The sequence below is a fragment of the Haemaphysalis longicornis genome, unplaced genomic scaffold (assembly GCF_048455015.1).
Source record: "Haemaphysalis longicornis isolate Haplotype H1 unplaced genomic scaffold, Haemaphysalis longicornis Haplotype H1 scaffold_1, whole genome shotgun sequence".
Taxonomy (NCBI): domain Eukaryota; kingdom Metazoa; phylum Arthropoda; class Arachnida; order Ixodida; family Ixodidae; genus Haemaphysalis; species Haemaphysalis longicornis.
Genome location: NW_027526203.1, coordinates 268,278,838 through 268,301,979, shown reverse-complemented (window position 1 = coordinate 268,301,979; position 23,142 = coordinate 268,278,838).

The window sequence follows — 23,142 nt, the reverse complement described above, 5'->3', positions numbered from 1 at the left end:
ACGTCCACCGGCCGGGGGGCCCGTCAAGAACGCCTCGACGAAGCCCCGCAGCTTGCACGCAATGCCAGCCTCCTCCATGGCCAGGGAGATGGCACGACGCTGCAGGTTGTCGAAGACGCCCTTGGAGGCCCTGGCGCGTTCAAGAGCCGCCACGACGTCGGCGATGGAGTCGGTGGCTGCCCGGTGCCTCCGGAAGCCCGTTAGCTGCTCGGGGATGGCCTCTTCCTCCGCTGCGATGGCCTCCATCCTCCGCAGTGCCACCCGTTCAAGCAGGTTGCAGCCGCAGGATGTGAGGTTCACGGGCTGGTACGCCGTGACTGCCACAGGGCTTTGCCTGGCTTTGGGATGGGCCGCAAGATGGCTAGCAGCCACTCAGGTGGCAGCCGGCCTGTGTTCCATATGACGTTGTAGGCAGCCAGGAGCCGGCCGAACCCCACCTCATCCAGATTGCGCATCCTCTGGTAGGTGAGGCCGTCCTCTTCTGGCGCCGCCTTACGCTTGCAGCTGCGGAGGGCACTGCAAAGCTCAGCATCCGTGATTGGGGCGTTGTTGAGGGGGTGATGTACCTTCCCCGTCCCAGCAAGAGCAGCAGCGGGCCCTGTTTCCGTCTGGTGTGGCGGCAGGAAGTGTGCAGCGAAGAGGTCGGCCAACTCCGCAAAGCTGGCCTGCTTGCGGATGGCCATGGCAACCAGCGGGTTGTGGTTTCTCAGGGGCTTCAGTATGGCGTTGAAGATGCCCCAGAGGCGGCGGCAGCGTGGCTCGGCCTCCGAGCTGATGCATAGCTCGGCCCCAGCGCCGGCTCAAGCGGTTGGCGTGACGGCGGCAAGCCGCGTCCACTCGCCGGTACGCCGTCTAGTCCGCCCGCTCCCCCGAGCGCTGGGCCTTCTCCGCACGGTTGCGCACCTCCCGCAGCTGCAGCAGCTGCAGGTCCGGCGTGGTGGCCCCCTCGGCTACTGTGCAGCTCTGCGTGGCTTTCCTGGAGCAGCAAATCAGGCCCCGGAACAGTTCGGCTCCTTCCCTCAGGTCCTGCTCGGCAAGGCAGTGCCGGAACCGGTTCCAGTGGGTGACGTGGTTCTCACTCGCCGTTCCCAGCTGGCGCGGGCACGCACGCACAAGTGTTGCGCCCACGCTACTTGTGCGCGTGCGCACGACCACTAAAGCCTTTGGACAGCTTCAATGTTAGACGAAACGCGGGAACAGGAATCTAGGCGGCAGACGCCGATCAAAACATGCGCTCAAACATCCTTAATGCACGATATTTCATAACTAAATAATTTCCAAATGTTGGCACACGCTACCCAGTTGGACGTTAAGTTTCCATTCATAACAACAATCGAAAAAAAATGGTTAAATTCGCCAATCAAGCCGCACCGGTGCTCGCCCATCGCAGGGGCACCAGCGTAGGCCACGGCTAGAAACACGTTAAAACCTACCAATGGCGAATGGCGTCACGTTGTCCAAAACGGTCACGCCCAGGGCGCTGCGCTGTAAACGCTCTATAACAGCTAAGCTGTACTATATGACTATAATTATCAGCTGACGCCATGACAGCTTCCCTCAGTGGTGGCTCTGTCGTGATGCCTTCACCGCAGCGTCAGTGTTCTTGCTGCGTAGCACCCTTTCAGGGCAAGCCTCCACATCTATGCAACAGCCCACTGAGAACAAAGTTCATTCCCCAATCTAGATCTGGTGCAAGGTATATTATGCAGACCATAAAAATGAAGGAAGCTAACACTAACGCGTAAGACTTGAACGTAGCGGAGCTGCACGCAACCTTCACGACCATCACGACGGTTTACAGTCAAACCCGGCTATAACGAACCCGGATAGAGCGAATTATGCTATATATCGAACAAAAATAAGTCTGTTACGGAAATACATGGGAAACATATTGCTTATAACGAAGTTCACATCCGATATATCGAACTCTGGGCGCCTGAAATGGCCGCCGAAATGCATGATCTCGAGCGGCGATTGAGATGTGGATTGGCCGCGACCACGGAGCAAGAGCCGCGACTCAGACATTGCGCCTCGCATGAAGCGACGTGACGCCCAATACTTTCTGTAACTGTTTCCGGTGCGCGGGACTCGCGACGGAACCCGCCCAGTCAGCGTGTCCGGACCAAGACAGCAGCATCGGTGAACGGTGGGAAGAGCTCGCCAACGTTCCCGATGATGTCGGGAGTGAAATCCGTCCGACGCTTATAATAAAGCGCTTTCGACAGTCGATGTGCTCCGCCAATGCTTCTTAGATTTTTGAGGACGCGGATTCAAACTGGTGCAAACAATTTTTCGTGTAGAGAATGCTATGCTAGTTGAAGCCGGCAAAACGAAAGTGAAAACAAAAATCACCGTGTTTTTTTTTTTTTTTTGCAAAGTGGGCAGTTAAGGCGGAAAGTAGCTTTATTACTTGCAATAAATGGATTATTTTGGAATGGTTATGGCTACTGTACTGTGTTCGTTTCTGCATACGCGGATGGCGGAGTTGGGAGGGGGCGAGGGGCTCCCGCGGATTGCGAACTCGTAACAATAGGCTCGTTATAGGCGGTTTCGGCTATATCGAACTATTGGATATATCGAACTAATCGCGGTGCATATTGCAGTTCGCTATAAACGGGTTTGACTGTAAGTCCACGATTGCAGTCGATTTTCTTCTTTACTGCAGCAACGACCTTTACTGCATCATTGTTGCTATAGGTGTTCGCTACCTTCACTATTTTGGAAGTGATAATTATTGGACATCACCTTGGAGGGGCGTATGCTATGACGTGTCTTTCGCGTTCCCAGCAAGTGTTGCCATGATTACGGTGAACGCTGCAGTTTTTTTTTTTTTTTTAGCTAATTTTGGCCAATTCTTCTAAGTGGGCACGCACACGAGCGCTAGGCATTTTCTTGATTTTGTTAACTGCCGGGCGGTCGGCGTGAGGCCCGCGCTCACGTGCGCTCGCTCGCCAATTTCTTGGTATCTTTAACTGCGGACACGAAATAGCGTATTTACTCGCGTAATGATCGCACCTTTTTTTAAATAAATATGATGTAAATTTAGGGGCACGTTCATTACGCGGGGAAAATTTTTTCCAAAACATTTTTGAGCAAAGAAAACTAAAGCAAGTTGTGGGTAAAAGTTTTTACGACAGTTCTCATGAACATAATACCAATAATAAATAGAAACATAGTAAAAACTTCGCACACCGCCGCCAGCCGCTTTGCGAAGTGACGCGAAATGCCGTGTTTTCATGAATTATCGAACGCGCCCGTACGAGTTTGCTGCGAGGTGACAACAGTTAGACCAATAAGCGGCTGCCACTGTTACAGTGCAAAACATCAAAACAGGCATGGCAGCCGACTCAGCAATCTGGGCGCGTTTTTTTCTGTCTTGTGAGTATATTAGCTGCATTTAGTGAGAGTTTCTTCCTTTTCAATACTGAACGCATGCTTGCCGGTATCGCTAATATCGGCAAGTCTGCCGCAATAACGTATCCACGTCCCCTTCGAAAAAGAACGAAAAAGAGGCACGCATGACCATCGTCAGCTAGACTTTGCACACATACGAAATATTGCTGCGGCTAGTTCAGGGTGCGTGCAAATTGCGCGGGAAATAAAAAACAATCGAACTTGGACGACATACTGAAGAAGTGCGATCATTACGCGAGTGCAATCATTACGCCAGTAAATACGGTATTACGATTTGCTAAAGAGTTTCACTCTTAAAAAAATATGTTTGCACTCTTATGAGCCGAGAATATTGGCAGTTTCTAGCTGATTCAGGGACTGGGAACGCTTGTATTTTGAACGGAAATGGGAAAAAAATTAGAACAGTTCTGACCCCGTTTTTTTATGAAAGGTTGGTGTTTATGTGCCTTAATCACGGGCCGAAAAGGTCACACTCAGCGAAAATGCTGATGTGCGAGTCTCGGGAGCATGTCAGCTCATTGCCACTACTTCACGACTGCTACATTAATCGGCGTTGGAAGCATTGAGTTAGGATGGCGAATGCAGGTTTTAATACCTAGTCTACCCCTCTTCTCTGAGTCACCCGTAGAGGGGGAGCTTCGGGCCAATTTCCCTACAACCGCGATCTTGAACGCACGCCTATATCCATTGCTCATCCCTGTTTTCGCTTTTCGCCTCCACCTAAAAAAGTCGCATGGCTGCGAGTCGAACCCTCGAATCAAACGGCTTAGCCACTGAACCTCCGCGGTGAATAAGAGAAGTTCGTAAATTAACTCTCTGCGAAAGAGTGACGAATTCGCTCTTCTTTTTGAAATGTTTTAGTATCTGTGAGCACTGCTAGGGTTTCGACCGAGTCAAATGCTTTCTCATAATCTATGAAGGCTATATATAGGGGTTCAGTATACTCAGCGTACTTCTCTATCACCTGATTGATCGTGTGAATATGGTCCAATGTTGAATAACCTTTACGGAACCCTGCTTGTTCTTTAGGTTGACTGAAATCTAAGGTTGCAGAAATTCTGTTAGCGATTATCTTGGTAAGTACCTTGTAGACGACTGACAGTAAGCTGATCGGCCTGTAATTTTTCAAGTGCTTCATGTCGCCTTTCTTATGGATTATGATGATGTTCGCGTTCTTCCAAGATTCCGGTACTATTGCGGTCATTAGGCATTGCGTATACAGGTTTGCCAGTTTTTCAAGTACAATTTCTCCGCCATCCTTCAAGAGGTCTGCTGTTATCTGATCCTCACCAGGTGCTTTGCCCGCTTTCATTTCTTTCAAGGCCTTCCTTACTTCTTCGGTCGTTACTGGTGGGATGTCTATCTCCTCTGAGCTACTGTCTCGTTCGGCATTATCCTGGATGTCCCGGCTACTGTACAGATCCCTGTAGAACTCCTCGGCCACTGTGACTATTTTATCCCTATTTGTGATGACATTGGCTTGCTGATCTTTAAGTGCATACATCTGATTTTTCCCCACGCCAAGACGCCTCTTCACAGCTTTCAGGCTACCTCCGTTCTTTACAGCGTATTCGATCCTCTCCATATTATACTTCCGTATGTCAGCTGTCGATATGTCGAGTACGTCGATATGTCGAGTATGTCAATAAGCGTATGTACGCTTATTGATTAACTTCGAAAGCTCCGCTAGTTCTATTCTATCAGCTGCCTATTCTATCAGCTGCGGTAGAGATTGTCATGGTTTGCCGTTTCCTAATTAGATCTTTCGTCTCCTGTGAAAGTTTGCCAGTATCCTGTCTAGCCATAGTGCCCCCGACTTCTACTGCACACTCCGTGATAATGTCGCTGGCTTCCTGTGTCGTAAGCTCGGCTTCCTCGTTAAGAGCTGAATATCGGTTCTGCAGCGCTATCCTGAATTCTTCTATTTTACGTCTTACTGTTAGCTCATTTATCGGCTTCTTTCGTACTAGCTTGTTGCGGTCCCTCCTCAAATCGCGCCTAATTCGAGATCGTACCATACGGTGGTCACTACACCTTACCCTACCGAGTACTTCCACATCCTGCACGACGCCAGGGTTATCGCATAATATGAAGTCATTCAGGCATTACGGAACCAGGGGGTAGATGAGCATTATGTAAGAATACTAGAGGATATCTACAATGAGTCCACAGCTACCATCATCCTCCATAAGGAGAGCAGTAAAATACCTAAAAGGAAGGGTGTCAGGCAAGGAGACACAATCTCTCCAATGCTATTCACAGCATGTTTACAAGAAGTATTCAGAACGTTGGATTGGGAACAGGTGGGAGTAAGGGTTAATGGAGAATACCTCAGTAACCTCAGATTTGCTAATGACATTGCCTTGCTAAGTAACTCGGGGGACGAATTGCAAAGCATGCTTTCCGCACTGGACGAACAGAGTAGAACCATGGGCCTCAAAATTAATATGCAGAAAACTAAAGTAATGATCAATAACCTCGGGACAGCACAGCGGTTTGAGATAGGTGGCGAGGCAGTGGAAGTGGTAAGCGAATATATCTACTTAGGCCAAGTTGTGACACCAGATCCCAACCATGAGGCAGAGATAATTAGAAGGATCAGAATGGGGTGGGGTGCATATGGCAGGCATTCTCAGATAATGAATAGCAGCCTACCATTGTCGCTGAAGAAGAAAGTGTATGACAGCTGCATCTTACCGGTACTCACCTACGGGGCAGAAACTTGGAGGCTCACTATGAGGGTTCAACTTAAATTGAGAACGACTCAGCGGTCAATGGAGCGTAAAATGATAGGTGTAACATTAAGGGAAAAGAAGAGAGCGGAGTGGGTCAGGAAACAAACACGTGTTAAGGACATATTAGTAGAGATTAAGAAGAAGAAATGGACGTGGGCAGGACATGTAATGCGAAGGCAAGATACCGCTGGTCATTGAGGGTAACAGAGTGGATCCCTAGAGAAGGCAAGCGTTTCAGGGGCGGCAGAAAGTTAGATGGGCAGATGAGATTAAGAAGTTTGCGGGGATAAACTGGTCACAGTTGGCATAGGACCGAGGTAATTGGAGAATAATGGGAGAGGCCTTTGCCCTGCAGTGGGCGTAGATAGGATGATGATGATGATGATGATGATGATGATGATGATGATCTGTGAGCATGATTTCCTCGATTTTCACCGTGTCTGTCTGTCCTTTCGGCTAGAGCACGAAGTAGCCACCTGATTCTACACTAAAGGGATCGCGGTACGTTAAGGGGTGGACGGTCGAAAGCAACGAAGGTGTACGTCAACCTCGTTCGGCAGTGATACGCTGCTTGCCTGCCAGTTGGAGGAGAAGCCATCCGAAGAACGCTTGGCTGAGTGCCATCTCGGCTCCAGTGTTCGCGGTCTGATGTGGCTACTAATGTGGCGGCGTCCGGTGGAGTGTCCCCTTGACGTCATCCACGAGGAGCGCCGCCGGCGGCGACCGAAATCTCCATATTGGCAGACACAGCTGCGAGCGTCGGTGCGACTCGCTCGGCCTTTTGTTTTAATTGCGCTCTTCTCAGTCGCGTCGATATAAGCACTGTTGGAATTAATAGGTCGACATCCACACTTTCGCCCCGAATTAGTGATCCCAAAAGAAATTAGCTAGCGCACATTACAGAGTGTTTCGTTTAGTTTATTTTGCCGAATGACCCCGCGGTTCTTCGCACGTGGAGGTTTTCATGAGGACGTGTGCACACCGAGTTCGCCACCGTTTTTTTTTTTAACTTTATAAGCGCCACGTGATTTTTCTGTGGGTGCGGATAGCAGTCGAATGGTGAATTCCACTGGTAAATCTGGAGTGGCAATCAAGTCCACACACGATAAAAAAAAATCCTACACTAAGGCGCAAAATCGAATGCGCCAGCGAAATACGAACGGTTGTAGCATAACCCGGAGCGCTCACAGTGGACTTAGTTGTTCCGTAAAGGCTATACAACATGGATAATCTGGTACTGATCGAATAAAAAATGGGAGCTCGAGATCTATTAGAAGAATTACCAGCTGTTGTAATGAACTCGTGCGTCGCAATGCACACAATGACCGAATCATGGCAAGGGCCTTGAAAAAATATATGAAAATGGACAGGCACGTCGGTCATCTTCAAGACATCTTCCCCCATTCGGACTTAAGTGCCCACCGCTGCCACATTACGCCCCCCCCCCCCTTCTCCAGCACGACTGTCAACCTCGTGCAAATTATGCTGGCGGAAACCACATGGTATTGCGAGCAACGAAGGCCCGAAACGGTCCTGCCCAAAAACACACCGAAACGAATTATCCCCCCCCCCCCAACTACAACAACGGAGACCGCCTGCCAAGACTCTCGCCATAACAAGACAACCACCTGCGCCACGACCTGCCCTGATCAGGTGAGCCGGTACAACATCTCTCCGCAAACTTCCACTGCTCATGACTATCCTCCTTCCACCAAGAACCACCAACCCCTCGGCAACTGCTCAGCAAATCTCCCTCTCCTCCATCCTGGAGGAAAGTCTTCAAAACATCCAACAGCAACAGGCTACCGTCACCGAACGCCGCGATCCCTCACCAACACCTGTTGCTGTCATTCAACACTTTTCATCCGGGACTAGACAACCTCCTTTCCTTTCCAAGCTGCGCACACTGCGGCCCTCCTTAAAAGAAGGTCCCAGCAATAACCATCACAAACATTCAGAGGATCCTCTCCCACCCGTAATCCAAGAAAGCCAAACTCCAAGAGAGGATCCGGTTAGTTTAGTGAGTTGGGGGAATTTCGACAAATGTGAGAGAAGGTGGCAGTGAGGTGGCGCAGTGCAGTGCACACGATCTTGGGCGTAGGCCGTGTTCCATGAATTGCAGGGGTGGAGTTTTCTTTTTCTGGGGCGTCAATGGTATCGGAACCGGCAGGGGTGATGTGAATCCCCTGTTGCTCTTTTTTTGGTAAGATCGGCATGTTCTGCTGATGGTTTTGGTCAGGAAGTTATAGACATCGCCGCTGGGAAGTGCGGTGGCTTGTAGACTAAACATTTTTTGAGTAACGCTTGTGCAGTAAGGTTCCCTGAAGCCCCCACTATAGCTGATAACCAGCAACTCCGCTGCTACGGGCAGAAAAAGCGATCGCAAATGCGTGCCCGGCTGCGACTGCGATTTCGCACTGCGGGAATAATGCTTGCTGTAATTTGGTTTTACGCGTTACGCTAAACTACGGCCGATACTGATTCGTTATTACCTAAATTACCTTTCGTAACCTTCTTTTTCACTTAACTGACCTTATATTTTCTACAAGTGTGCTGGTCGTACATACATATGAAGCTTGTAGCTCCGGGGAAACGAATTAGTCGCCGAAGCGCAAGCGTCGTAAGAAAAAATACGGACCGCATTAGCGCTAGTGTTGAGTTTTATGGGCTTCATAGACCTATCTAAGTTTATTACGCTCTAGAAACTAACAATATATTTATAGATCCGCATTCATTACGGCACTAATGTAGTCGGGGCGCAGTTTTCGCTTCTTGATCGATATCCGACGACCATTCGGCCGAACGGTTTTGTTGGCGCCTTCGGTAGGCGAGCCATTCACACTACGGGGTGTTGCGACCGGGTGGGCCGAGCCGAGCCGAGCTCTGTCGCCTCCGGCATACGTGTGGTAGCGTGGTGTGACGAGCGGCCAGCCGCTGTTGCAGCCGTGAAGAAGTCCAGAAGCCGTAGGGTAACGTAACTGTTTACTTCATAGCGAGAGGTGAGCCGAAGCCAAAGAAACAATGCCCCGACGGGCGAGGTAACAGCACAGGACTCGAGCAGAGTGACAGCATGGATTCACTGCTCAAACAGGAATGGGTTACAGCTCTTGGGCAGCTCTATTTATACCCAAAAGCGGTAACGGTCAAAACGCCAACAAGCGGCAACACGCCACGAACGTTACAAACACACACTACGCTCTTTCCAGAGTTCGTAAGCAGTCAGCAGCAGCGGCGCACGCTGATTCCGAGAGAGAGGAGAGAGGACTCCGCTGCGATCGCGGGCCCTCTGTGTCCTTGAAGAGCGTTTAGACGAGCCTCGCCAGCAGCCGCCGAAGTTTTGAAACGGAGACCCAGGCTTGTCCCGGCATGAAAACATGAATGACTGTCAAGGAAAGGGGGGGGGGAGCTGCCTGAAAGGCGCACGCAGTGGCTTCGCCGCACAGCCGAGGAATGATGCGGGAAAGTACGGCGGCGGGCCGATTCGTAACAGGGGACTTCCAATCGGCCGAAGTGTTTGTGTCGCCGTCGGCGTAGTGTGACAACGCGGTCTGCCAACTCGGAAGTCGACCGACGACTTGGCGACTCATACGCGACTCGTGTCGGCCTAGTGTGAGCGCGCCTTAACAGTTTTCTGGGCTATATCTATTATCATTACTTCGGTCCTTCAAAAACGTAACTTGTCCGATTTATGCGCGTTTGAAAGAACTGACGGTTACACCAGGCACCAGGGCGCTCGCTGTGTCTGCAATGATATGGACAAAGGAAGGGATGCATAATCTGCGTTTTTTTCGTGTGTGCTCATTCAATGGGTGAAGAAAGCGGAAAAGAGCAGCAATTATTCGTGTGCGATCTTTGCCCGGAATAACTTAAAACCGCTGTCACCTTTTAGGGTGACATAGGACTGACATAGGACTGACATAGGAGAGAGATAGAGAGAATAGTCTTTAATGATACTGGTGAGGTTAGCCAGGCAAAGGCACCTAGCTTGTTACGCCAGATGTATGAAAAAAAATGAAATTGATGAAGTTATGGTGATTGCTATGATGGCGATGATGCGCTCATGAATGACGTCCTGACAGAGTCATGAAAGAGTCTGGTCAAGTCCTGTGCTTCGCAGGAAAGTCAATAGAGCTTTTGTCGCTCGAGATGCTCGTTTAAACTCGTCGAGATGCTCGTTGGACCAAGGGCCCAAGAGTTGGTCCTCTAGACAGCGGATAGCCCAAGGACACTAAAAGAGACGTCCTAGCTGCTCTATACCGCGCACATTCACATAATACGTGGTTCAAGTCCTCGCGCACGCCACAAACGGTGCAGAGGGGTGAAGCGGCCTGTTTCATCTTGAGGCGAAAATAACTTGTGTAGGCGACATGTAGCCGCATGCGGTGAAGAACCGCTTCGTCATGCTTGGACAGTCCATGAGGCATCCTAAAGTTCCCATGCGGGTCTACGGAGTGAAGCGGCGCGCAATTTTGCGGCGCAACAGCCCACGTAGATCGCTGAAAACTCCAGGCAGCTTTGGACGCAAGAGCACAAGCATTTCGCCCGGAGAACATTACAGATATCACTGGCCCGTGCAGATCATCGACGATCGATGCCGCAGTGTCCGCCTTGACGTTTCCAGTCCTTGACATAGAACGGGGTGACACAGGACCCGTGGATAGGAGCGGCGTCCTCCACCGATTAACCCGCGACAGAGGTTGTCGACCTCTGATGCACGGCTTTCGCCGTTAGCAGCTTAGACAGTTAGTGAGTCGGAGTCTCAAACGCTAACCGAACAATTTTTATTTCCCACCTAACCAAACAAAAACACGCTACAGGCAGAAACAGAAACTATGGCGTGCACGCCGGCTACGTTACGAAAAATACGTTAAATGAGGGGAAGCATACAAATATTCCCGCTATTTCCAATGGTGCGTAAAGCCACATGAATAAATGTGCTTTATTTGCACACTATGACAAACATAAACGAACTCAACTGCGTTGCAAAAGCCCTTGTAACTTATCCGGCCTTGGAGGTGACGGCGCACTGACGCTAGGTGTGCCTTCCGATTGGAGATCCAAAGGCACACGCGTTCGCAGATGTCGGCGCCTTGATATCAAGGTATACCGCCGGGGACACAACTGGAGTGGCACGTGGTGTCGCGTCTCGGGCCGCGGCTGGCGATGATCACGGCTGGCTGCTCGCATGATCGCGGTTTGACTAGAGCTGTGCACGGGCCGAAAATTTGGGCCCGAGCCCAGCCCGGGCCCGGTGCTTATCGCAGTAGGCCCGGCCCGAGACCTTAACCTTATGGCCCGGGCCCAGCCCGGCCCGGCTGCGTGTTTCCAACCCAAATACCGTAGGGGCCCGCGCCTGCAATTGGGGCACGTTTGGAAGCGAAAACTACGTAAAGCAGTAAAATGCATCTTAAGGGAAATGATAACAGGCAAAACCAACATTAAACGGGCAAAACAACCCCAATTAAACATTAAAATCATGCACATATCCCTACCGCAGCTGTCCTTCGCTCAGCTACATACGAAAGAATTGAAACCGACATAAAGGTGACCGAACCGCCCAACCTAAAAAAAGATGAACCGAAAACCCCCCAACCACGGACAAATTCATGGTAATATTGAAAAATATTCAAGACAAGTAGCCGAAACCGAAATTGCCCAAACCACTGAAAAGTAAAAAAAAAAAAAGATCTGGAGCTTACCTAAAGGGAACAAAACCAACCGGCATTTTGTGTAGAATTTCATAATGTGCCATAAATGAATTAAAACAAGCAATTAAAAATAGAATGGCACCTTGGGCATTTGAAATTTCTGGATAGCAATCGCCAGATTGCTATCCAGAAATGGAACCTGTATGCCAGGGGACCCGCCGGTTCGTGTTTGTTTAAACAGGGTGTGTACTTGCTTTGTTGTTTCGTCCGTATACATTTCCTTTTATCAAGAGTATATAGGGCTGTCGGACTCGATCCCTTCTTTTTATCGAGACGCAAAGTACACGTGTGCATTTATGCACATTTTATCGTTGCCGCTTCATTACGTTCTATACCGACTCATATCGCTTATCTATAAAGTTTCAATCATATTAAGTGTAGCTGTTTAGGCGGCTGTTGGCGCATTTATGCCACCCTACTCCCCTGTTGCGCTTTTCCTTTCGTCTTCGTCTGCCGGCCACGACGCCCGAGGGCACAGGCCACCTCCTACCACCAGCTACGCTCGCCACGATTTTCTCCCGCCGAAACAAAGTGCACAACTAAAGTGAATTGCCACCCCTGTCTTTGACAGCTTCACTTTTGTTGGCTCAGAGAAGGAAACGCAACTCTGAATAGGGCACTGCTGCAGAAAACAGATGGAGACGCAGGTTTCTCTAGCAGTGTTTGCAGTTCAAAGTGTTCCATCTTGAAAATTTGTTTTCGCCCGAACTTCGCGCGAACTTAGAGGTGCAAACTAGTCACGCTGAATTGTCATTCGTTCTACTTCCCTAGGCGGTGTGTCGCTAAGCCGCATGTGTTGCTCAGTTCATCCCAAGACATGCAGTTGCAGATCTCTCTTACTTACCGGCTTGCCATACGCCCACACGTGCCTCAGGGCCTAACGATAAGTCCCGTGGAATGTAAAAAGAAACTTTACCCGTGCTTTTAACGCGTCAGTAACATGTAGTTTCTGTGATATCATAGAAAACCTTTGCTTCACTGTGCCGGGCAAGCCCGAGCCGTCAGGACGGCCCGGCCCGTCCGAAGCATTTACATTTCGGCCCGAGTCCGGCCCGGGCCCGCGTGAAAAGTAAGTCGGGTGGCCCGAGCCCGGCCCGCGTGGGGCGGGCCGGGCCCGGGCTTTCGGGTAAGCCCGAGCCCGTGGACACCTCTAGGTTTGACTCACGTTTTTCCTTGTGATTTGTTTCTCCGGCCGAACTGCGCTCCTGGTGTTTCACGTGACCAGCGCCTGACTGGGCACGTGATCACTGCACTTTTTTTTATTTATTGCGTCGTTTTGCCACAGGGCATAAGTAACAAGGAAACAATGGACAAAACATGACAGAAGTACGACACATAAGGAAAGGAAAACACACACACACACAGTGCTGCGGGCACTACAGGAAACTATACAGTCCAGTTTCCGAAATGAATTCCAAGAGTTTCTCGTAAAGGGGGCCGTGCGACCACCGATGAATATCACGAGGTCGGCCTGGGCGATGTCCTGTGGCCCCCATATGTCGAGCTCGGGCTGGTTGGAGCCCTGGACACGTCCCTAGGAAGTGTTCCAATGTCGCCTCAGCAATAGGGGCAGGGCAGTAGGGGCAGGTCGGGGAGGGATCCGCAAGACTTGAAGTCCACGTTGCTCGCACAGCAGGCGTCAGTGCGACGCCCAGGCGGATTCTCCGAAGCACGACCTCTTCGCGGCGGGTTAAGCCGCCAGGAAGGTCAGATCCACGCGGAGGAAGAAGGGCACGCGTGGAGCGCCGAAGAATATCTTTTTTGATTAGTAGGGTGTCCTCCAGTGACAGCTGCAGATACGGGAGCGGGTACACCACTTGCTGCGGATGAGCGGCCGAGTCGGCGAGAGCATGCGTGGTCGTACTCCGGCGTGTCCAGAGGACGCGAACAGGGCACGGGAATGGTTGCAGTATCTTGTGAACCTCACATGTAACTCCCAGTGTACTGTTAACGCGCCGGAGCTCTCGAGCAGCCTGGGTGGAATCGGTGTATAATACCAAGCACGGTGGTGGGTCAGCGGAGAGCTCAGAAGCTAAAGCGCTCAGGCCATCACGAATGGCAACCATCTCCGCCAACACAGAAGGAAGTAGCCCCTCCGTGAAATACGTGCATGTCTGGTTGATGGATGACATAGTGGGGCAGACAAGGCTTGTGTGGAGGATGCCGTCGGCTACCCCTGCGATGCATGCGCGTCAAGCGGGAGCGGTGGGTTGGCCCGGTTCACTTGATGGTGAATGCTTTTTATGCACCCTAGAGGCCGGTTGTCCGTAGCCTGAGGTAGCTGCCATGGAGGTGGTTCTGCTGAACGAGGTAGTTGCTCCTTGTGACTTGCAGGCGCCCAGTGACGCGCCAGCCTTTCTTCATGGCTTCTTTAGTTTCTTTGGCTGCCTCTGCTGCCGGGCTGCACTTCGCTACCGCGTCGTCTTTTTTGGCAATCTTCGTCTCCTGCTGCCCCGGGAATGACGCAATCCGAGCGATGGCCTGGGGCACGTGGCAGCCCCGTCGCCGCTCCGACGGCAGCAATAACGCCGTGTCGCGGACCTGCGACAGCCACTTGCACAGCCTTTTTAGATATTTGCCCCAGGAAGCACACTTGCCAAGAAATATGGCACGTTTGATGTTCTCAGGCTTACTTGAAAGAGAAAATTCGCAAATGGCATTGGCACCCACTGTGAACGAATCGTGCTGTGTTGTCGTGAACCGATAACTATTACTTACCATTACTTATTTATTTTTTCGGTTCCCGTTCGCCACTGTGATATGACCAACGTAAACAAATTTAATAAAAAAAGCCAATTAGGATTTGAGAATGCTAAGTGCGTTGCTGCTACCAAAGCGCCTATAGCTGTTCTAAAGCTCGTCGTGCGTCATAACACGAAGAGTGCCCGAACCAAATAAATAAACAGCGCGAGACAGTTTCTCCACACGAACGAGCAACCTGTGCATATGAACCTGATCGAAAGCTGTACGACAATAGGGGCCTGAACGAACATTCAAGCCGGCGCACCGCGCTTCAGTAATCCGTTACGTTTATCCACGGGTGCAAATGTCGGGTGCGTATGCAACCGAACCGCAAATACGTTCGCCATAACCGGAGGAGAGGACCTCTCACGGTGTCGCACTGCTCACCGCTGCCAGAGCGGCCCTCTTTTGCACAATGGGCTACCATCGAAGGGAGATTGCTGCGTCAACAGTTACAATCAACGCCAGTGCACATGGGCACCTGTCTTTTATTTTCAATAAAGGTTTCATCTCTCTCTCTCTCTTCCGCAGTGTCGTGTTATACTTAACGTGATAATATAGCCCTGCTGACCATTACGACAATTACATCTAATGTAATCATACAGTCCTGCCTACCGTTACCATAGCAGGGCGCGCAGCCTGGAAGCTCACCGACACAGAAGCCGAAGCTTGCTCATATGCTTTTTGGCAGTTTCCCAGCCAAAACTAACATTTTTACGCATTTTCACCACTTCCCTCGGCCTCATCGATGAGCGAGGGTGGAAGGGGAGGGGAGGGGCGTGGTTCCGCGACGGCACGGCCACACACGTGAGTAGGAGCGCTGGGGTTGGGCTGACGTTGCTTCCGCGCAGGCCTTTTTTGCCGTCTTACCCACTCCATCCAGGCGCAGTTACCAGGATTGCGAACTGAAAGTGCACATCTGCAGACGCCGACGCGGCCCTCACACGCGCCTTTGCATTGAACGAGCAGTTGGTAGACAAGATTAACACTCTGGGTACTCAAGGTATTATTTACGCACGTGGGCTTGCTCACGTTCCACAGGACCTCTGCTGACGTCTTTAAGCCATTACTTTTGTAAACTCAACCTTTTGTTCAAATCCATGGGGAACCAAACAGAGGGGCAAATAATTTTGAAGTCGGCACTACTTCAAGGCATCAGGTCGATATGATTCGCGAGTTCAGTATCCACACGGCAGGATTGAGAAACACGAATGCATGGGACACAGCTTTCACACAGAAACTTTACGACCGTCTTCTGGAGTGACGAGGTCTTGGCTTTCTCCTGAACCTGGAGTGATATGTCAAGCAGCACAATCACTGCAGCGTCCGCATGCGGGGAGGGGGAACAAAGGGGCGGATCGCCAAATCACCACTACCGAAAAAAGTTTTCTATGGCAAGATATGCACAAAGTTTAGGAGCCTTCTAAATCTGCTTTTACCACTCCAACCCACCCCAGTTGCAGTACCCCCCCCCCCAAAAAAAAAACAGTAAAAAAGTGCCCAAAACGGGGCATCACTGAAGGATTAAAACCAAAAAAACTTTGTGATGCATTGGTCACCTCTACACGTCCGTTCTTTTTTTCCATCAACTTACTTTTTTTTTCCTTCATGTTCTCCCTCTCTTTCTCTTTCGGCCCCCACCCCAGAAACAATATCCTATGAATTGAGTACGAAGTACGAAATCTTGGTTGATTGATTGATTGTACGGTTTAACGCGCCGACGCAACGCAGGCGCTGAGGCGAGCCGTAGTGGATGGCTCCGGATTAATTTTGATAACTTGGGAATCTTTATCATGCGCCGAAATCTCATACACACGGGCGTTTTTGCTTTTCACCTCCAACAGAAAAGCAGCCGCCGCAGCCGGGAAACGAACCCGCGTCCTCGTGCTCAGCAGCACAACGCCTTAGCCACTGAGCCACCACGGCGGCTCAGTACGAAATCTTGTGTAAAAATACAATGATTACAAGCCGACAAATAACCTTTCAAATTCAGGCGGCTGGCGCATTGCTGGAAGGACTGCTCTGACCTCAGCGTCTCAAGACACTTCGAGACGCCCTGAATACGAACGCACGTGGAGAACAGCGCTCACAACGCAGACATCGCTAACTTCAATCTACTTCTTTCTTCTGCTTTTCGCCTTTCTTTTTTTTGTTGTTCTTTTTTTTTCTTCGGGGCGCTCGTGCTCCCGCGGCGTCCGAGACACGCCAAACCAATAAGCGATTGCCACAGTGCGGACCCTTGCCAGCGACGTAATGCACGTGCGGTTCCAAAACCGAAGTCGAGGTGCATGCCTGCACGGTTTCAGACGAGTCCTAGAAGCAACAGCGTCGACTCTGCCAACAAATCTGGAAGCTTAGCCGAGCAGTGAGGATAGACCGAGACGTTGTCATGGAGCCTAAGAAGTTAGACGCGCCGCAGGAGTCCTCCGTCAAGGATTTGATCCCAGTCACGCCACAGCCACCTTTGGCGACGATGATTCAGGCATTGCAATATCAAGCGTTGCCTCAGCTGTATGCAAGCAAAGAATGCCTCAATCTCCGAGGCCTCCCGAACGACGTCCAGCCCGAGATCATTATCGAGTTCTTGGCCCAACACGCGGAGTCCGTCATCAAAGATGGGTTGCACATCATCTACACCTCCGAGGGACGGCCGTCGTGTGAGGCCTTCATTCAGATGGACAGCGAGGAGGCTACTCTTTGGGCGGCCCTTCACTCCAACAACCGCTTCATGGTGGTGGGACACAAGCCGAGCCGCATAGAGGCATTTGTGTGTAGCGTGCTCGAGATGAAGATCATGCTCGCGAGGTCCCTGCCGGGGCCCCCACCCTCTCCACCGAGTGCCGAGGAATTACTGCCAGAACCAGGAGACGCCCAAAACCCCGACCAACCTCCCGTGTCGACGTCGGAGCCAGCCGAAGAGGCCGCCTCACCGGAAGGGGTGTCGTCGACGCTCGCTCCTTCCGACATGCCGACGTCGGAGTCGACTGCAACGGCCACCTTGCCGCGGGGGGTGTCGTCGTCGACTCCAAACCCTTCTGACATGCCGACGTCGGAGACAGCTGTAGCGGCCCCCTCGCCGCCGGGTGTGCCGTCGCCAACGTTCGACCCTTCCGACATGCCGACGTCGGAGCCAGCCGAAGAGGCCGCCTCACCGGAAGAGATGTCGTCGACACTCGCCCCTTCCGACATGCTGACGTCGGAGCCAGCTGTGGCGGCCACCTCGCCTCTGGGCGTGTCGTCGCCAACGCTCGACCCTTACGGCATGCAGGCGTTGGAGCCAGCCGAAGAGGCCGCCTCACTGGAAGGGGTGTCGTCGACACTTCACACTTCCGACATGCCGACGTCAGAGCCAGCTGTGGCGGCCACCTCACCGCCGGGGGTGTCGTCGACGCTCGCCGTTTCCCACATGCCGACGTCAGGGTCAGCTGCGGCGGCCACCTCACCGCCTTGGGTGTTATCGACGCTCGTCCCTTACGACATGCCGATGTTGGTGCCATCTGCAGCGGCCACCCCGCCGCCGGGGCTGCCATCGACGTTCGTCCCTTCCGCCATGCCCTGGTCACCCCCGAGCATGATGGTGCCCCCAGGAGGCGGGAAAGCTGAGCAGGCGAGTCTCACCATGCTGGCCGTGCACAACCTTCCGGACTTCGCTACGAAGCGGGACATCATGGCGTCCTTCAACTGCTACCCGGATCTCAAGCCACGCAGCGTCTACATGATGGGCGACGCGGATCGCAACCTCAAGGGCAGTGCCTTCGTGGCCGTCTCGAGTCCTGCAAATTCTGTGCGAGCCGTACTGGGCAAAAAGTGCCTCTACATGTGCAACCGCAAGGTCGACCTTTGCATTGTTGACACTGACTGTGCGCTGCGCTGGCTTAGGGCCCCCAGTAGGGCTCACCTGTACAATGTGCCCCCGCCAACCTCGCCTCCTGGGAAGTGGCTGTAATCTGGATAAATAAAATAGTACAGCTCTGTTGATACTGTGAGCATCCTTTTATTTCAAGGTGGTAGTCTTAGGATAGGTAACCGCGAAAAGTTTGGTTTGTTTGTGTTGGTTGTTGGTGTCACTTGAATTACACTGACAGGCGCCGTAGCGGAGGGCTAGGAATTTAACCATCCAGTGATATTTACCTGCCGCGTCCTCTTGTTCGAAAGTGTAGTGGCAACTATACTCGGTTACAACTCAAGAACGGCACCACCTCATGCAGTGTATCACTCCGCCAAAGCGCCGGACCCGTGACGTCAGTGCGCGCGCGTTTTGAAAGGGGTTTGCTATGAATGCGTGATATCGTCTGCCTTGTCTCACGCAGTTTGTTTGTCGTCACTGGAGTCGTTTATAAGCATATTAAGTCCAAAAAATCATGGGAACGGCTCAGGCCAGGAATTCGAGGAGGTGAAGAGGGAGGATATGCGGGAAAGTGTGATAGGGAGAAGGTTGATGGGAGAGGATGAGGGAATGAAAGGATTGTGAGGAACACATAAGATGGGGAATGTAGGAAAAAATGAAGCAATTGTGAAGAAAAAGAGCTAAGTACAAATAAGAAGCGAAGGGCAGGGGGACAGTGAAAGACGGAAAGACATGAAGTGGGAGGGGAAGGAGGAGGAAGGGGAATGCATGTTACGCGGCAGGTGCGGTTGAAACACTATCGTTTTTCCACGTCACTTGAGCGAAGCAAGCGTTTAAAGGCGGGAAATTTCTATTTTTTGTACCGACTTCTTCGAGTTTGTATTTAATGTGCCAAAGTTACAGGGCATTGAGAGAGAGCAAAACATTTATTGCTCGGTCAGCTAAAAGACCAGGGGTGAGGCATCACTCTCTCTGCAGTAGGTCAGAATGCCCTTGAAAATCCTCTGCTCATGAAGGCGGAGAGCCTCCTGGGAACCCCAAAAGTCTGTTGCGCGTGGGGGAGCCAGCCAAGCAACCTACGAGGCGCTGTGGGATAGGGAACGGGGAAGTACGAAGGGTGGAAGTCCCAGTAGGAGTCGGTGGTGGCGAGAAATGCACCACAAGAGGAGCAGTTTAGGGACCACAGCAATTGCGTGTTGTGTAAAACGTGGCAAAATGGGCGACGCGCCGCAAATATGTTCTCACAGATCCCAAGATTTGTTTTTGGCATGCACAGGTGCCAGTGCTGTAGCTATGGGAAAGAAACCATTTTTACAAATGCGACATACCTGTTACCACAGCAACCAAGCCGAAGCATCCATGAGAAGTTACAACACTAACAGGACCTTTATGTATGGTGGAGCATTGCCCCCATCAGGTCATTTACATTAGAGGACAAAATTTCCAATAGACTTCCAAACGACCCTATGGTACGTTATTCGAATACATATGTTCTGCCCCAAACCTTATTTCATCCCTTTATCGAGTTAGTTAAACCTGAATATAACGAAGTTGGTGACAAAAGTCCGCAATTTTTCGTTACATGGAGGTTTTGAGTTAAGGCTCCCAGGAATGAAACAGGAAGAAACCAAAATGCTAGACATCGGTGAAGGTGAACTGCGCCTTCAAGGATTTATATCACGCAAAAAAATTTTGTGATTTGCGCCTTCTGCTTTTGCACAAGCTTAGGCAGTCCAAAGCGGCAAGGTCACTTACCCCCGTATTCACAAATTTAACTTATCCCTTTTGCCTTTTGATACTTTTTGGTGACCCACCGCAGTGGCTCAGTGGCTAAGGCGTTGTGCTGCTGAGCACAAGGATGCGGGTTCGTTTCCCGGCCACGGCGGCCGCTTTTCTGATGGAGGCGAAAAGCAAAAACGCCCGTGTGTACGAGATTTCGGCGCACGTTAAAGATCCCCAGGTGGACAAAATTAATCAGGGAGCCCTCCACTACGGCGCGCCTCATCGCCTGCGTTGCGTCGGCGCGTTAAACCCTGCAATCAATCCTTATTGGTGCCTTAACGCGTTTCAAGGACCAAACTTATACTGACAGGGTGCCTTTTCGCGAACTTGATGCTCTTTTCTGCACTCAAAATTGGTAAGAGAGTACTAGCTGGGATGCTGTACTAGGCGGTGACGTTCTTCTTTCTGGTCGGTGGAGACGGCATTTAAAATTGCGAGCTTGTCTTAAAAAGACAAAACTTTTTGCTTTCTGGCAGCAGAACTCATCACCGACAAACCGACACCGCAGATAGCAGTGGAGACGTGCAACTACACACCGACAGGCAGGCCTAGCACCTAACCGACACTGCACTCACACGTGGAAACACACGGTAGTTTCTGGCGCACTTGAAATTCGCTAAATTAGTGCATTCCTCCAGCCAATTTTTCAGAAAAAGTGCAAAAAGCAATGACTCATCAGCGTAGCGAATTCGTTGCATCAAGATTAACTGTCACAGTGCCTTCATAACATAGAGGTTGCAAACACGAGTTTAAATGGGGCTGGCAATGGGGAATTAAAAAACTTCGTAAAGAATTACGTCCAGAACTTCGTTAAATAGAGGTTCGTTACATCCAGGTTTAACTGTATATGTATTCCCCTAGATGTAGAACGTTTCTCGGCAATGCTGGCGAGCGGGCAAGCAAGACTGTGCATGCAAGCCAGTGGTGCAGCTGCTGAGGAAATTGTGCAACAGGAAGGGAGCTCCCTGCCGCTCCCATGTCTCAGTAAAATGCTGTAACTCGCTGGGGTTCGTTCCTTAATTTCTTGTTATGAAGGGGTCATTTACGTGACATTTAGGTTCTCAATTCTACTTGCAGCGGCCAAGCAAGAGGGCACACATTGCTACAAAAATTGTCTTAACCAATTCCAATTGTAATGTCGGCAGCAAAATGTCGGTGTTGTACTCAGCCGCAGCCTTTCTAATTACCAATCCCACAACTTACAGCCCCAGTTCCCTGCACCCGACCACCGCGGTGACCATGAAAGCGATAGAGCAGAGCATACGAGGAAATATGTTGGTTCGGACAACCAGCCTCCGTAATTAAAACTTGGCAAACTGTGGCGAGAGAGGGCAGCCTACAGTTTTGCATCGAGGTTCTCCGATATATTACATAGGAAATGATGAAATTAAGGATGGTTAGAACAACAACTGAAATGCGGGCATGTTTGGTGCTTTAGAGGGCATCGAGAAATGGTAGAGTTTTAGGTTGGATCCGTTACTGACAAAAAGATAGCAGGGGATTTGGAGGAATTCTACAGCATTTGATAAAGGGTCACAGTCGTTGCGATCACGGTGGTACAAGCCTATGTGCCAAAATCCAGATGCAAGGATGAGGCTACTGACAGTTTCTACAAGGATAGCCAGTCAGCAGAGAAAAAATTTTGATTAAAACTTTCTTTTGGGCAACTGTCATATCGCACATAACATTCACAGCTGAATATTCTTGGCCACGGCACCTTTTCAGGCAACTCGCCCAACCCGACGCGGTATGCATGGTTTTAACCAGCTGAACACTTTTGTTCGCACTGGTCGAGCTGAGTAGCTTTATTTCTGTGTTTGCTGCCGCTTATGACAGTGCAAGGCTTTTTACTTTTTTTCTGCTTTCATCTTGAAGCTTTTCGACAAAGTGTTTTAACAGCAAAGCTGTTTAAAAATTTGTTGATTCCAGCGTTTCACAAAACTTGGTACAACAATATAAAGAAAAGAAATCACTGGCACCGGCAGGCACCGGCAGTTAGTACGTGAGAGTCAAACGGCTTAGTCACTCGGCTGTGACTGTAAAGACAGGAATGTTACTTGTTATCATAGTTACTTCAGGTGCAGATGAACAACGGCCTGGAAAATTCTCCCGGGAAAATATGTCACAAATGTCTTGTTGATTCGTGACAGAAAGAAAATTTCTTTTTTTCCGCTTGGCCAGAGGTGCTTCCCAGGTCTAGAACTATCCATCTTAAGGTGGCCACCCATAGAAAGAAAACAACCACTTCCGTGCAGAAATGAACCTCAATCCTTCTCCAAAGCCACCTTCTTTCACGCTTTTCTGAAAAGCACTTAATGACTGCATAAGCAACACACTAGGATTCGAATAACAGAGAGAAGATGGATTCACAAGAAGGCTACTCAACAATGAGCCACATTCATGCCGCATCAGAATTGCCTTGGATGTACTTTCAAAGAAGCTTGATTTTCATGATTGTATTTGAAATTTGTTCCACAAGCCGTTTTTCCTGACACTTGGTATAAGATTGCCTCACTTACTAGACTCTGCCACCCCCCCCCCCGCCCCTTCTGGTATATGATGGTCCCTCTTGCTCTTTATCTCTTTTATGTATTCATCTTTTTGTAGCCTGCGCTCTTTTGTAAGTCTCATTGGGCCCACTGTATACATACATTTTAATTCTTTGCATATGTCTTTAAAAACCACTATGATGAATAATACTTGCAATTTGCTCAAACACCTAGACCCCATCCCCACGAGCCACAACAGTAAAGTCATTTAGCAAACACACTTAAAGGGGCCCTGCAGCACTTACCATCGACTACTCGTAATGTATTTTGGGGTAAAGTCTATTCTCCTCCCGCAAGAATTATGAAAATCCGTTCACTATTACCGAAACTACACTCGAATCGCGCATAATTGTTCCCTCTCAACT